Below are 17,391 nucleotides of genomic sequence, written 5' to 3'. Positions count from 1 at the left end.
ATTTCCTCTCCCCTCTCTAACGTGCGCCGATGGATGGCTACTCCTACAACTCCTCCTACGCCGAGTCCGGCGACTGCTCGCCGCGCTGTAGAGAAATATATTTTGAGAATCCGATGCCGTGGGAGGATTCTCAGGCTAATCTGCCTTCTAAAGTCAATTTTATGTGCAGTTACGGCGGATATATCCATCCCCGCCCCCACGTTGAAGGTGAGACCAAAATCCTCGCAAGTATCAATTGCTCGGAGAAGATCTCGACGCGTTGATTTTGGTGACTAATGATGATGATTTGGAGCACATGATGCATGAGTACAATCGCCTGTACAGGGTTTCGCAGAAGCCGGCGAGGCTCAGGATTTTCGTTTTCTCGAGCCACGGTTCGAGTTTGAGTTCTTCCGTTAGGAGTTTTGGCTCTGATGATGTCAAGTCTGAGAAGGAAAGGTTTGTAGAGGCGTTAAATTGTGCACCGATTGTGGCACCTCCAACGCCAGCGGCGGCGGATGCGGCCGCAGCGCCTCAGGTGTCGGCGCAGGCTGGCAACGCTGATTTTTTGTTTGGGTTGGAGAAAGAAAACGGGAACCCCGCTTCCGTACAGCAGCCGATGGTTGGGAGAGTTCAGGAGGTTGAGGATCCGGTTATTCCGGGTCTAGATGAAAGGCGGCGGCGTAAATAATGGAGCGGAAGAGAGAAAGGAGGCGAAGAAGAATTGAAACAAGAAGATGGGTGGAAGGGGCGACAGATTGAGGTTGGGCTAGGGTTTGTGCTGGTAAATGTGTGTGTATATATATATATTATATGTGTGTTTTAAAAAAAAGAAAAAGAAAAGATAAGACAATGGTTTAAGTAAAGTGTTGTCTAAAAATACAAAAATAATAGAAAAAGACAACGGTTGAAAACAACCGTTGTCGTAGAACCCCAAAACCCCATAAAAAAATCCGCTCATAGACAACAGTTAATTAAAACCGTTGTCGTAGGCCAAAAAAACCTGCTCATATACAACGATTTTTTAAAACCGTTGTCTTTGACACATATACGACAACGGTTTTTTTAAAAAACCGTTGTTTTTATTCATTAAAAAAGGGCCAACAACAACGGTTTTAGTAAAAACCATTGTTAAAGACCAAACGACAACGATTTTTCAAAAAAACCGTTGTCATTCAAGTGTTGTTGATACTACAATTTGGTGTAGTGAATACCTCGGCAGATTGAAGAAATCCTTAAGAAACAAAAAGAAATTCATGGAACACTAAATGATCTTCAAACTAAAATCATAAATCTAAACACATTTCTGGTTCTAGAAAAGGAAATACAGGAGGAAGGTTACCACTCTCGTTTGGTACCGAACCTTTGTTACATCAGAAAGGTAAAACCAAAATGGTTCAAAAACCTTTAACTGTTGATGAAATGTTGATTAATCTTATAAAAACACTATCTGATGACTACTTTAGAAAGATTAAATCTCGAGGATCTACAAGATCTTGCAGATTCTTTTTCGAATCTCAAAGTAGTAGATCTAAAAATGAATTTCCCTGAGGGTAAACAACCCATAGGGAATCCCCCCAAGATATGTGGTTAAAACAGAAGAACCACATAGTGAGTTCCATGTTGGAGAAAATCCACATCCAGCAGGAACCAGATCAAGAAGGAGTAAAATACCACTACATCAAACTCCTTATGGAAAAACTGTTTTAGACCCGATAAATCCTTATGGGGTTATGTTAAACCTTGATGTTTTGGACTTCAAAAACAAAGAAGATCTTATAGATGATTGGACGTCAGCTATGAGAATAGCAGTAGGGACATTAGATCTCAATAAAGAAGAATTCATTAAACTTCTAGAAATGAGTCTAATGGGATATGACTATTCCAGAAACTAAGGAATCAATCTTAGCAGAAGAATCCCTCAGCGAGATTGGAGGAAGAATGGACACCCTATTTAAAGCACAATTCATAGGGGTAGACTATTTCAATAATCAAGATACAGAGAAAAAGAGAAGATATACTCAAGCTCTTTATAGGCTCGAGTTACATGATATCTGTTTAGTTGATAAATAAATTATGTTATTCACTAAATACAGATGAAATTCGGGAGTCGAGAAAAATGTAGCTATTCAGCTATTTTTCGCAAAAATGCCAAGTCCCTGGAGAGAAATGTTGATTAAAGAATATGTTCCAGGCAATCTTGATACATTGGCAAGACGCGCCTCCTTTTTGAAAGGAAAATTGGCAGAATGGTGTCACATGACAGCATTACAGAAGAACTACAAGAAAATAAGGGGTATAGATAAACGTACACCTTTATGTTGTAGAGAAAATGATCTTCCAACAATCATTGGAAATAGATCACAGGGATTTAAAAGGAAGAAATTCAGAAATAATCCCTATAATAAAAGACGAAGAAGTTCTTGGAAACCAAGAAAATTTTGGTCCAAACAAAAGACTCGATCTTATAGATCGGGAAAAAGAAGTGGACCTACAAGAACATCCCCAGCAACAAACGCATCACAAAGCAGGGGAAGAACACCATCTAGAAGAACTTTCAGAAGAACTCATACAAGAGCAAGTGAAAGTTTCAAAAATTGCAACTGCTGGACATGTGGAGCTAGATGACATATATCTACAAATTGTCCAGAAAACGAGAAAAAAGGAGTTAAACTCTTTGAAGCAACGCCGGATATGGATGATGCGGTCTTCTTTCAAGATCTAGTCCAAGTATATCAATTTGAGGATATCCCCTCAGATGAAAGCATATACAAAGAAAAGATATTGTTTAGCCAAGAAGAATCTGATGATGAATCAGAATCAGAATCAGAATAAAGAAGAAGTGTTTCGACATGAAACAAATGAGAGTTTGGCTGGGTTCTTTAGTCAAACCACTATATCTCATAATATGGTCCAAAAGATTATGAGATAAAATCCAACGTTACAGAAGTACCAAGGATTTTCGGCAGGACAAGTAGAAAGAGTCTTAGGTAACCTAGGGCTTAGACAAAGAAGACATCATTTGATTTATAAAGTATCCAGAAGGAAAATGACAATCCCTATGGAGTTAACAAGTAATCAAATAGAGATACAGTTAATTCCTTTTGAAGAAATAAGAGAGGAATTGCAAAAACTGAAAAGTGAGATAGCAAGGACGATGTCTTGGATTCATATTGGAGCAATCCAAATAATGATTAAGGAAACTTTTAAGGAAGTAATAGATTCACCCATAGATATTGTAGGAGTTATTTATCTAAGAATAGCCTACAATTTAGCTGACAGGGACATTAGTCGAGCCTTGACGTTGCATCAAAACTTCAAGGAAAAAAGACTAATGAAGGAAGGTAATAGACCATATTCTATTACATATCAAATTTCATATAGTCTTTCTAATACTCATCATTTTGAATTATTTATTAGAAATGAGTTCATTGAAATTCCAGAGATCTTGGAAAAGTTTCTCAAGCAATATACCCGAAAAGAATCGAGTTTCCTTTAATTCAGGAAACAGACATTCAAATTCAAGATAGACCGGTTCTATATAGTGACCTTAAAATAAAACCCCGAAGGTTATCTTTCCAAGGAAACCGAATGACAAGTAGGAGATGGGACAAATCTCTTATTCAAGAAATTCCACCAGAAGAAAAAGAGTTTTCTATAATAGAAAAACATAGATCTCCAGAAGGATGGAAAGAAGTAAAAATAGTATTCGAAATTCCAAGTCATCAGAACCAGTTCCCTTGTAACTTGATTTACTATTTAGAACAATAGGAAAAAGGAACTTACCAAGGAGTGATAAATATTGGAGAATTGGAAGTTCAAATCTGGGGAATTCCAGGAAAAGAAGTGGATCAGCTCATTCTTGGTCTAGAGTTCCTGGAGGATCATAAACCATGAAAACGTTTTGAAAAGGGAATAGAGTTCATGACAAAAAAAAAGACTTGGAGGATTCAATAAGAATTCTACGAGATGGAGAACCAAGAGAATTGGATAAGGGACAATCCCTTAATCAAATTCGAGAACTCTGTTCACAAACAGAGGAAGAAGCAACTTTTGAGATTAGTAAATCATGAGCATGATTTACTAGAACGCATTGAAGAAGTAGAAAAGAGTAACAATACTCTACCTACTGAGGCCTTAGAAGTATTAAGGCTAAATAGTCTTAATCGGATTACTGAGTTACAATGAAGTTTACTAAAAATGGCAGGACCATTTAGTAATCCCTTTAAGTAAAATGACAACAAGTCTTTTCTCCATCTACATTCCAATTGGTATGTTATACGAACAATATAAGGCTGAATACTTTGCAGCTTATATTGACTCAGGAGGAGGAATTTGTACAGCAAAAATAGGAGTCTTTCCTGAAGAATGTGAAGAGGACTTGCCAAAAATTGCTGGACGAGATTTCTCTCAAAGAATTTTAATTCTTTGCAAAGGAATAAAACAAGCAGAAATCCTTGTGGGAGAAGCAGGTCAAACACCTTGGTACAAGGTAAAGACACCATCAATCTATTTCCATGATACAGGAGCTGATATCCTGTTAGGAAATAACTTCTTACAAATGTTTAAGAAGTACACACAAGACAATGAGTCAAGAAGACTTATGTTCACTACAATTTGTGATCATAAAATTATCGTTCAAAAACTCAAGGTTGCTTTTTACGATAATTGCCGATAATATTTCGCAGCCAGCGTGGTGATAAAGGACAACTTTTTTACCCAAAAATGAAAGATCCAAGAAGGTTTGAAAAAACCATGTTGAAAATAACTACAGAACATGAACTCCAAACAGAGGATATGGAGCTTCTCAAGGTAACTCTAAATCACAAAGATATAGAGTTAGAAAATAAGGTATCCCTTGAAGATGTCAAAAAGAGGCTCAAAGAAAGTTATAACGAGCATCCTTTGGCATGGTGGGATAGAAATCAACTCAAAGCCAGTCTTACTCTATAGAAAGGCAAAGAGTATGAATTCGTCAGATATAAGTCTATCCCGATGAACATAACAGATCAAAGGGATATGAGAATGATTATCAAGGAAAATTTGGACCTTGGTCTAATCAAAGAAGGAGTTTCACCATATAGCATCCCAGATTTTCTGGTAAGAAATCATGGTGAAATAAAAAGAGGGAAACCCGTGTTAGTTATTAACTACCAAGGTATTAATAAAATCCTGGATTTTGATGGTTACTTCATACCCAGTAGAGAAAACCTAATTAGCTGTGTACGAAATGCTATAGTGTTCTCAAAATTTGATTGTAAGTCTGGATTTTACCAGATTCGAATGGAAGAAGGCAGTAAGAAATTTACAGCATTCTTTACTCCACAAGGACACTATATTTGGGAAGTTATGCCTATTGGATTGGCCAATGCACCCCAAATATTTCAAAGAAATATGGATAACCTTTTTAAAGATTATTTCAACTTTATGTTTGTTTATATTGATGATATTCCTATAGCATCAAAAAACATCGACGAACATGTTAAACACTAAGAGATTTTCTCTAAAATTTGTAACAAGAAGGATTGTTTTATCTGAAAAGAAAGCAGTCATAGCAACAAGGAAAATTGAATTCCTTGGTATTGAGATTGATGAAACTGGAATAATTCTACAACCCCATATTGTGGAAAAGGTAAAAACTTTTTCAGATAAACTCAAAGATGTAAAACAACTACAGAGTTTTCTAGGAGTAGTTAATTTTGCAGGGATGTTCATAAACAACCTAGCAATGTACAAAAAGGTGTTCAGTCCTTTGTTAAAAAAGGATGTCAGGTTTATATGGACCGATGACCATACTAAAGAGGTAAACCAATTAAAGGAGATATGTAAGAATCTTCCAAAAATGGCTATACCCGTAGATGAAGATGATCTGGTGTTATTTACGGATTCCATTGACGAATGGTGGGCAGCAGTCCTTACCAAGATCACCCCGGATGGAGAAATACCATGCAGATACTGTAGCGGTTTTTTTTTTCGAATCTGAGGCCATCAGATGGCATATCAACGAGAAGGAATTTTATGCAGTTAAAAGGGCTTTCGAAAAATGGCCATTATTTTTAATTGCTAAAAAATTCACGCTGAAGGTTGATAACACTCAGGTAAAAGCTTTCCTAAGAAATAAGATTGAATCTAAACCTGGGAAAGCTAGGTTATTAAGATGGCAAGCATTATGTCAAAATTATATTTTTGATATTGTTATTATTAAATCTCATTAAAATATTCTTACAAATTTCTTAACAAGAGATGGAAGGCAGTGACGTGGATTCCATCATGAAAATGCATAGGCATCTCAGGGAACACCTTGGGTTTCTTCAAAACGAGTTCAACCAGTTAGCCATTAATGCTGAAATGGCCGACAGGTTACAACAAGCTGATCGGATCAAAGTATCTAATCGAATTACAGGATGTATGCAAGCTCAAACCCAACTATGGGCTGCTATTCAAGGGCCAATTGTGAAGGCTATAGAGAAACCATTGGTTTCTTATAAACAAGGTATGCTAAAACCATTGGTTTTAGAAGAACAAGAAATACAACCACCGGTTGTGAAACAAGATGTTGAGAAATCTGAAACTCAAGAAAAAAGTGCTAATCTATCATCAACCTTTGATGATCTGGATGAAGCAACAATTGATGAGGATAAATCATCAAGTCAACCCTCCGCCTCTGGGGTAAAAGAAGAAGAGATCAATCTTAGGCCCAACACAGACAAGGGCAAATCTAAGATTGATACTAACCCAGCTATCATTTCTCCATTTCAGGTTTATCAACAGAGGTGGGAGAAATTAAGTACAAGAAGTGAAATTAACCCTAACACTTGCAGGGTTGATGTTGCAGGGATATATCCAAGGGTTTGGCTAAAAAATAATGTCAACCCTAAGGATGTAAAGCTATGGCATGAATTTGGGGCTTTAGCCTCAGTTTATACAACTTCACCAAGCTTCTAGGAGATATTACAGATACCAAAATGGATTCAGGAAGCAGTACAAGAAACATGGGAAATAACGACCATTTATCCAGAGGAGATGTGCTCGAATTATACTTCTTTAGTGCAGCTCTAGAACCAACAGGAAAAGGATCACACGAGCCCTTTCATTTCATCAAGCTAAGGAGACCTGACATGAATAATCAAAGATTCATCAAGGATCCTATATCTGAAGAAATACCATTAGTGTCCACTTTTGGAGAAAATGAAATTTCAACCAGAAGGGCATGAGGTATTTGGGTTTGTTTCACCGAGATGGACAATGTCAAGTTTTCGTTCAAATTTTATCAAAATTATGTGAACGAATCATTTCTGTTAAACACAATGACAGGAAAAACTACGGCTTTTGCGGAAGAACTCTTCGAAAAGAAGAGAAACTTTTTGTGGAACAACAAGCTGCCGGGGAGTAAAGAAACTCGCCGAAAATTTTGTAACATGGCTCATATCGGAAGATGATCAGAGAATATCTGCCCAGAGTGTCCAAATCAGAAGGAGCCAGAATTCGGAAAAACCTTCAGACCCCGAACGGATCGAAAAGAATTTTCCAACACAAGCAAAGGTGGACAGGGACCACCAAAGATGAAGTTTTTCAGGGGACCACTGCAAAAGCAAAAGATGCCCCGACAACAATAAAGAAGGCATGTGAGGAGGATAGAGCCAAAAGAAAAAGGACAACATGTGACTCCTCCACAAACAAACGATGCCATCAATAATGGAATAACAGGACAAAGTGGATAACGGGTGACTCATCCACTAGCTAAAGATGCCATTAATAATGGCAGAGAAGGACAAGACAAAACAACTGTAAGATTTCCTGAAGTTTCTTGGTGAAACGAGTGGAACCTCAGCTATAAATACAAGCGTTCAAGGAAGCTGAATATATCGATCATTCCCTTCAGTTTTCTTACAAATAAATTGTTGTAATATTTCTCTCTTTATTGTATTAAGTTTTCTTTTATGTATTTCAAGAACAAGGCTACTATGAGTAGCTAAACAAGTTGTCTTCTCCTCTTCAAAGGAGTTGATTTATGTAATAATATTATGTCTGAATAATTTTTTCTGAAGCCTCTCGTTCTTTTATGCTCATATTCTATAATTAAATTTATATATCATACGCCTTAAGGTAGAAAATGAATTAAGGCTGTGCTGGGTGTCGTTGAAGGAGCTTGTGCAGAAACCATCTGTAGCGACTGCGTGGTTGGAGTGTGAGGAGCACTTTGTAAAACTCGGCAGGTATGACCCGACGACATTATGGTCAAAGAGGTATTTGAATTTAATTCATCTTACGGAAGCATGTTGGACCCTAATCCAGAGTATATCGGCTGGAAACCTTGCGTAACCGATAGTTTTGCTTTGCCTGAACTGGTTAGATAGGTAAAACAATGTCACGTACAAATGATTAATGTTAAACACTTTTTAAGACAAAATTGGGGACCACTAGGGAGTTGAAACAAACAAATTTGAGTGTAGGGAGTTAAGAGAAAGAAATGTTTGGGTTTGGGGATTTTAAAATAATTTGCCCTTAAAAATATCAATTATATGTATATATTTTTTAAATAATAAATAAATTAATTAAAAAAATCTAGTATTACTAAAATAATATTTTAATGAAGCACAAATTCTAAATAATCATGTATATATATATATATATATATAACAAAATATTAAATTTAAAATTTTAAAAATAAAAAATTCTTGATCGGTCCGACTGGTTCTTCACCGAATTTGATCGTTAAAACAGTTTATTGGGGTGTTTCAGACCAAACTTGTGACCGATTTATGGTCGAACCAACTGGTCCGATATGATTTTGAAAACATGGATTAGCGGCTAAGAACTTAACTCGACCTTAATTCCGAGTGCAGTTGACCACTTAATATAAGTACGGAATACGATCCACGATACTGAATGAAACAAAAAATGTAACAGACAGAAAATAAAGAACATGAGTTTTGTTTTTGGAAGTTCGAAGGAAAAATCTCTTTCTTATATTTCTCTGTGAAAACTATATTTTTGGTCCTGTTATTTGCGTTTTTTTTCACTTTCGGTCCTGCTAACAGTGAATTTTTATTTTCCGTCATGTAACTTGCATGTTTTTTTTACCTTTTGTCTTGCTCAGTGAATTTTTATTTTTAGTTATGTAACTTGTATATTTTTGCATTTTTAGTCCTTTTAACTTGTAGTTATTTTTATTTTGATATTTTTATCGGTCATTAAAGGACCATAACTCATTTTGAATTTTTAAATTTCAATTTAATATCTCGAATTCACAAAAAAAATTTATTTTAACCCCAAAATTCTATACTTGTACTATATTATTAAAGTCGATAGACTTAGAGTAACTAACTTAATTAGTAACTAACAGAAAATATGTCCTCTCAAATTACAAAAAAACATTATATTTTTATTTAATAAAAAATAAAACATATTTTAGTAAATATGTATCTTATCTAATACTATTGTAAGTCCCGGGATTATTTGATTTGATCCGGAATTTATTTAATTTTAATTTGAGTATACTTAATTTAAGAATATTTAAAGTTTCGATTTAACTTCTAATATTCTTAAATTATTTAGGATTGAAATTGAATTAAATAGAGGGCCGATGACTGAATTGCAATTTATGAAGTTTTCAGGGATTAAATTACAATTTATGCAATAAATATGTGATTATTATTTGAGTTGTCAGCGTGTATATGTGCACTCTCTTATTTCATTTTAGAAAAATCGAACAGAGCAAGCCGAGATCTTCATTTTCTTTGAATTTCCGAGTTTTAAAATCCCGTAACGTTTGATCCGATCGTCCGATTTCGATTCCGAAAATAGTTCTGGAATCCTTGCGACGAGGGCTTCGATCTAGTGTAAGTGTCTAATTATTTCGGCATGTTTTAAAGATCGAAATCTGGTAGATATCAGAAATTGATGTTGTAGTGACCCTTACCGAGATCACCTGCTAAACAGAACTTAGGCATGCAATTAACTTAATTAAACAGAAGTCAGAATAAAACTGCGGAAACCATAAACAATATAAAATACTACAATCCCAAGGCAAGGAATCTGTAAGTACCCAAATAGTTATACAACCAGATCGAACGCTGTATCAACTCAATAACAACAGAATAAAAACCTAGGCGAAGCTCCAGCTGGGCAACCACTGCCTAGCCCCCTTGGATCCACCCGCCTCATCCAATCGCAAACCTGCCCCATGGAATAGGGTGTCCAGAAACACAGAGTACGAGACGTGAGCATAAAACGTTCAGCACGAGAGTATGAGTATACATGAATGCAAGTGAACCGCCTACTGACTAGAGGTCAAGAATAGATAGCGGAGACAGACCGGGCCCTGGTATGTAGCACGCTGTGCCGTTGCTTCAGGAGGTGGCTCACATAATGAAATATTAGTGGATACGCCGGACCCAAATCGATGGAAGTCCATCCACTAACAGGATAAGGTAGAACCCTACTAACAGACATCTCAAAGTAGATATTACAAGATGCAAATGTATGCAGTATATAATCATGGCATATAAATCATGCAGTCACATAATACATGCATACTCAGTCAGGATATCTCGAATAGTACTTTCGTACCTCAAATACTAGGCAAGTGCTAATCAGCTCTAGGTCCACGCCTATAATCCGCACTACACTGCCAAATGATACTAATATCATTATAGTGCTCTAAAAGCCTTAACTAAGCTATTGCATACTCCTGAATATTTTTAGGAAGCAAAAGCTATACCTTCGTCCGTCGTTAGCCCTTTGCTGTTGTTGCCTCAAAACTAGATCACAACTCTGCTGCAACGCCTGGATCGCTACGCCACTTCTGGATTCCCCACGGGACGCCTAGAATGCCCTAGATCTAAGTTAGAAGACCAAGGAATCGAGAGAGAAGAGGTGAATGGTGCGGCTGAAAGTGAAACTCGGCCCTCCTATTTATAGACGGAGTTCGGGCCGTCCGAACTCCACTTCGGGCCTTCCGAACATGATCGGACCATCCAATCTTGACTTTGGGTCGTCCGAACCCAAAAATATGCCATTTCTTACGTGAGCACAATGACGTCATCCATGACGTCTGTCGGCAGAACGATCGGAGCATCCGAACTCGCCTTCGGATCGTCCGATCCTGTTCGGAGCCTCCGATCCTCCACTTCGGATCGTACGAACTTGAGTTTAGCAAATGCGATTAGTTCCTTAATCTCTTTAATTGGTTACGGGCTACTACATTCTCCCCCACTTAAGATATTTCGTCCTCGAAATCAGATCTTAAGTACTGAATATAAAATAACATGCTGAAACATTCTTTATTCAAATCAAACATTTACAGAGTTTACAACTGAATACAACTCGAAAATGAAATCAAAATAACTCAGGATGTTCTGCACGCATCCTGCTCTCAAGCTCCCAAGTAGCTTCTTCAGTACCTCGACGCTGCCACTGAACTAAAACTAGATGAATGACTTTATTCCGTAAGACCTTATCCTTATGATCCAGGATACGAATAGGTCTCTCAACATAGGTCAAATCCTTATCCACCTGAACTTCAGACGGCTGCAGAATATGAGACTCATCTGCCACATACCGTCGTAACAGAGATACGTAAAACACGTCGTGAATACTGGATAGATATGGTGGCAAAGCTAGCCGATAAGCCAAATCACCAATGCTCTCCAAGATCTCAAACGGACCGATAAATCTGGGAGACAACTTGTCCTTAAGGCCAAATCTGAGAATCCTGCGGAAAGGTGACACCCTCAGAAACACTTTCTCCCCAACATCAAACTGCAAAGGCCTATGCTTTGTATTAGCATAGCTGGCCTGACGATCTTGTGCAGTCTTAATCCGTTTTTTGATCTGATCAACAATGTCTGCTGCCTGCTGGATTAACTCTGGTACCTTTGCCTGTCTCTCCCCCACTTCTTCCCAGAATAGTGGAGTACGACAACGTCGTCCGTACAACGCCTCAAAAGGAGCCAACCCAATGCTAGTATGATAGCTGTTGTTGTACGCAAACTTAATCAATGGCAAATGATCCTGCCAGGCTGAACCAAAGTCCATAGTGCACGCTCGAACCATATCCTCCAAAGTACGGGTAGTGCGCTCTGACTGACCATCGATCTCCGGATGATAGGCAGTACTCAAACTGAGAGTAGTGCCCATCGCACGCTGAACACTCCCCCAGAACCTAGAAGTAAACCTGGGGTCTCGATCGCTGAAAATTCTCACAGGAACTCCATGAAGTCGAACGATCTCCTAAATGTACAATCGAGCCATACGATCCACAGAGTACTCTCGGCTATAGGCAATGAAATGCGCTGACTTGGTGAGTCGGTCCACCACAACCCAGATAACATCACAATTCCTTGAGGATATCGGCAAATGGGTCACAAAATCCATCATGATAAGCTCCCATTTCCACTCAAGAATAGGCAGACTGTGAAGCAAACCTCCACGTTGTCGGTGCTATGCCGTGACCTGCTGACACACCAAAAATCTCGAAACATACTGATACACGCTGCGTTTCTTTCCCTTCCACCAAAACCGAGTACGTAGATCCTTGTACATCTTGTTGCTCTCCGGATGAATACTCAACTTAGTGCGATGTGCCTGAGACAAGATCTCCTCTCGCAACTCTACATCCTCCGGAATTACAAGCCTACCAGACAAACACAGAAAGTCATCTGACTAATAGTAAAATCCAGACGTACTACCCTCGTTAACTAGACGAGCCAAATGCTGGGTCTTTGAATCAGACATCTGAGCATCCCGAATACGCAAGTACAAAGATGGCTCAGATATTATTGAAAACATCTGGATACTCTGCATACCTTTCTTGTGCTTGAAGGTATACCCTAAAGAACAACAGTCACTGATCGCACTAGACATAGAACAAGTCTGAAGTGCGGATAGTCGCACCTTGCGACTCAAGGCACTATGTCTGAATTGCGGATAGTCGCACCTTGTGACTCAAGGCATCAACACTGAGATTAGCAGCTCCCGAATGGTACTTAATCTCTCAATCATAGTCCTTAAGCAAGTCCATCCAACGTCTCTGTCTCATGTTCAACTCTGCCTGAGTGAACAAATACTTGAGACTCTTGTGGTCGGTGAAGATCTCAAATTTCTCGCCATACAGATAATGACGCCAGATCTTCAAAGCGAATACAATGGCTGCCAACTCCAAATCATGAACCGGATAATTGTCCTCATGAAGCTTCAGCTGTCTAGAAGCGTATGCGATCACATGCCCATTCTAAGTCAGGACACAACCTAACCCTTGAAGAGAAGCATCGGTGTACACCACATACCCTCTAGATCCTGACGGTAATGCCAACACCGGCGCAGAAGTCAACCGCCGTTGAAGCTCGCAAAAATTCTTCTCGCACTCGGAGGACCATGCGAAATCAACACCCTTGCGGGTAAGCTGCGTCAACGGTCGAGCTAGCTGAGAGAAGTTTAGAATGAAACGACGATAATACCCTTCTAGACCCAGAAAACTACGGATCTCAGCAACCGTCGTTGGACGCGACCAATTAAGCACAGCCTCAATCTTGCTCGAATCAACATAAATCCCCTCCCTGGATATGATATGGCCCAGAAAGACCACTCGATCCATCCAGAACTCACACTTACTCAACTTGGCATACAACTGCTCATCCCAAAGAGTCTGCAGTACTAATCGCAAGTGTGAAACATGCTCGTCCGCATTGCGTGAATACACCAGGATGTCGTCAATGAATACCACGACAAACTTGTCCAAATACTCCCTGAAAACGCGGTTCATCAGATCCATAAATATAGCCGGCGCATTAGTCAATCCAAATGGCATCACTAGAAACTCGTAATGCCCATAGCGAGTACGGAATGCAGTCTTGGCTACGTCTTGATCTCGGACTCTCATCTGATGATACCCAAACCTCAAGTCAATCTTGGAGTAAACTGAAGTACCCTGCAGCTGATCAAACAAGTCATCAATACGAGGCAAAGGATACTTGTTCTTCACAGTAACTCGATTCAGCTGTCGATAGTCAATGCACAACCGCATAGACCCATCCTTCTTCTTTACAAACAGAACAGGAGCTCCCCAAGGAGATATACTAGGATGAATGTACCCCTTGTCCAAAAGATCCTGTAATTGATTCTTCAACTCTCGCATCTCTGATGGAGCCAGATGATACGGTGCTCGAGAAATAGGCGAAGTACCCGGCATCAACTCTATGCCAAACTCTACTTCCCTAACATGGGGAAAACCCGGAATCTCATCTGGAAATACATCTGGAAATTCATCCACAATAGGAATACTCTCTATCCCAATGCTCTCAGCGGACAAATCAATTGCATAGATAAGGTAGCCTTCCCCGCCAGACTCTAGAGCTCGACAGGCTCTCAAAGCTGATACCAAAGGCATCGGGGGTCGCGCTCCCTTACCATAGAAAAACCAGCTATCACTCCCATCCGGATGAAAGAGTACCAATCTCTGATAGCAGTCCACTGAATCTAGATAGGTAGTCAGCATGTCTATCCCCAGAATGAAATCGAAATCGTCCATCGCAAGAACCATGAGATTCGATAACAGAATGTTACCCTCGAACTCTAAAGGGCAACTCATCACTAGACGCTTAGCCAAAGCAGATTGACCCGTCGGAGTAAAAATAGAAACTACTACGTCTAGTGCAATGCATAGTAACTTATGCCTCTTAACAAATCGTGCAGAAATGAAGGAATGAGATGCACCAGTGTCAATAAGTACAAGAGCAGGTATACCATAAAGCAAAAATGTACCTGCGATGACCTTCTCATTCTCCTCCACAGCCTGATCATGCCTCAAGGCAAACACTTGACCGGAAGCCTGCGGCCTCAAATGAGAACTCCCAGCAGCCTGTCCCTGTGACCTCTGCTGAACGGTAGCCTGAGAACCAGATCCTGAACCAGAACCAGAACCGCCTCCCCCAGACAGTGGACAATCTCTCCGGAGATGACCAAACTCTCCACATCGGAAACAAGCTCCAGAAGCTCTACGGCACTTGTCTGACGGATGGTTATTCCCGCAATGGTCGCACTTGTCCTTCTTCCCAAAGCGTACAACACCTCCAGAACCAGAGGAAGAAGAAGTAGATCCAGACTTGTTGAAAGACTGAGCACGGGGACCCAAAGAACTCGCAGGCCTCGGCTGAGAGAAACACTTGTTCCGCCGGATGCTATCCTCCGCATGGTGACAACGACTCACCAAACCCTCGTAGGACATGTTGTCACTGACCGCCACACGGTCATGGATCTTAGGGTTAAGGCCCTGAAGGAACAGATTGTACTTCATCTTGGAGTTGTCAGCAATCTCCGGGCAATAAGAAAACAGATCAAAGAACTTCTGCTGATACTCGTGGATAGACATAGCTCCCTACCGTAAGCTCAGTAACTCACCCGCATTCGTCTGACAGAGTGCAGGAGGAAAATACAGCTTCTGAAAAGCTGTGCAGAACTCGTCCCAGGTGCCACTCCTCTCACTCCAACAAAGGGTGAAGAAGTAAACCTCCACCACCTACGGGCTCGCCCATCCAGAAGATAGCCAAGTGTCTCCATCTTCTGCTCCTCAGTACAGTGGAAAGTCTGAAAAGTCATCTCCATGCGGTCTAACCAGTTCTCCGCATCCTCCGAAGACTCACCTCCAACCAAGGTCTTAGGACCCATCTGTAAGAATCGAAGCACACTGAAACGATCCTCATCACGACGACGATGATGGCGTACCCGACGATGCTCCCGGTCGGCATCAACCCAATGTCCACCAATACTGTCGTGACTACTCTGATCATCGCGATCCGCCATCTACAAAATTTACCTCGCGGTTATCTTATTGAGAATCTAAATCCCAAGAATACTATGCATGCTCTGATACCATAAATGTAGTGAACCTTACCGAGATCACCTACTAAACAGAACTTAGGCATGCAATTAACTTAATTAAACAAAAATAAGAATGAAACTGTGGAAACCATAAACAATATAAAATACTACAATCCCAAGGCAAGGAATCTGTAAGTACCCAAATAGTTATACAACAAGATCGAACGTTGTATCAACCCAATAACAACAGAATAAAAACCTAGGCGAAGCTCCAGCTGGCCAACCGCTGCCTAGCCCCTCTTGGATCCACCCGCCTCATCCAATCGCAAATCTGCCGCATGGAATAGGGTGTCCAGAAACATAGAGTACGAGACGTGAGCATAAAATGCTCAGCATGAGAGTATGAGTATACATGAATGCAAGTGAACCGCTTACTGACTAGAGGTCAAGAATAGATAACGGAGAAAGACCGGGCCCTGGTATGTAGCCCGCTGTGCCGTCGCTTAAGGAGGTGGCTCACATACCGAAATACTAGTGGATACGCCGGACCCAAATCGATGGAAGTCCATCCACTAACAGGATAGGGTAGAACCCTACTAACAGACATATCAAAGTAGATAGTACAAGATGCAAATGTATGCAACATATAATCATGGAATATAAATCATGCAGTCACATAATACATGCATACTCAGTCAGGATATCTCGAACAGTAATTTCGTACCTCAAATACTAGGCAAGTGCTAATCAGCTCTAGGTCCACGCCTATAATCTGCACTACACTGCCAAATGATACTAATATCATTATAGTGCTCTAAAAGCCTTAACTAAGCTATTGCATACTCCTATACATTTTTAGGAAGCAAAAGCTCTACATTCGTCCATCGTTAGCCCTTTGCTGTCGTTGCCTCAAAACTAGACCACAGCTCCGCTGCGATGCCTAGATCGCTAAGCCACTTCTGGATTCCCCACGGGACGCCTAGAATGCCCTAGATCTAAGCTAGAAGACCAAGGAATCGAGAGAGAAGAGGTGAATGGTGCGACTGAAAGTGAAACTCGGCCCTCCTATTTATAGACGGAGTTTGGGCCGTCCGAACTCCACTTCGGGCCTTCCGAACACGATCGAACCGTCCGATCTTGACTTCGGGTCGTCCGAACCCAAAAATACATCATTGCTTATGTCAGCACAATGACGTCATCTATGACGTCTGTCGGCAGAACGATCGGAGCGTCCGAACTCGCCTTCGGATCATCCGATCCCGTTCGGAGCCTCCGATCCTCCACTTCGGATCGTGCGAACTCGAGTTTAGCAAATGCGATTAGTTCCTTAATCTCTTTAATTGGTTACGAGCTACTACAGATGTTTTGTATGTGTTCTTCGACATTTATACATTCCGATATCGAAACCGGATCGAAGAGTTTATCTTAATCGTACTTAATCATGAATTCCAACTTATGTTCGATGTTTATAGCTGCTGTTAGAAGTGATATTGAGTTGATCTTGCTGATAATTTATGCCCGGATGATTTTGAATGGTTAGAAATGGTTTTGATATTTCGTCGGTTACCGATTTTCAGTTGCTACGCCGTTGAT

The 17,391-nt window shown here is 40.1% G+C and overlaps 1 pseudogene; it reads left to right on the top strand.

Annotated features, from left to right (window-relative positions):
- The first annotated feature begins 28 nt into the window (after nucleotides 1-28).
- Nucleotides 29-765, top strand: LOC140865181 (RAF-like serine/threonine-protein kinase PRAF; annotated as a pseudogene).
- Nucleotides 766-17,391: the final 16,626 nt, after the last annotated feature.

Source organism: Henckelia pumila, chromosome 4, assembly GCF_033568475.1.
Source record: "Henckelia pumila isolate YLH828 chromosome 4, ASM3356847v2, whole genome shotgun sequence".
Classification (NCBI taxonomy): Eukaryota; Viridiplantae; Streptophyta; class Magnoliopsida; order Lamiales; family Gesneriaceae; genus Henckelia; species Henckelia pumila.
Note: the sequence above shows the minus strand (reverse complement) of the source record. Positions and strands in the feature narration are given on the sequence as shown.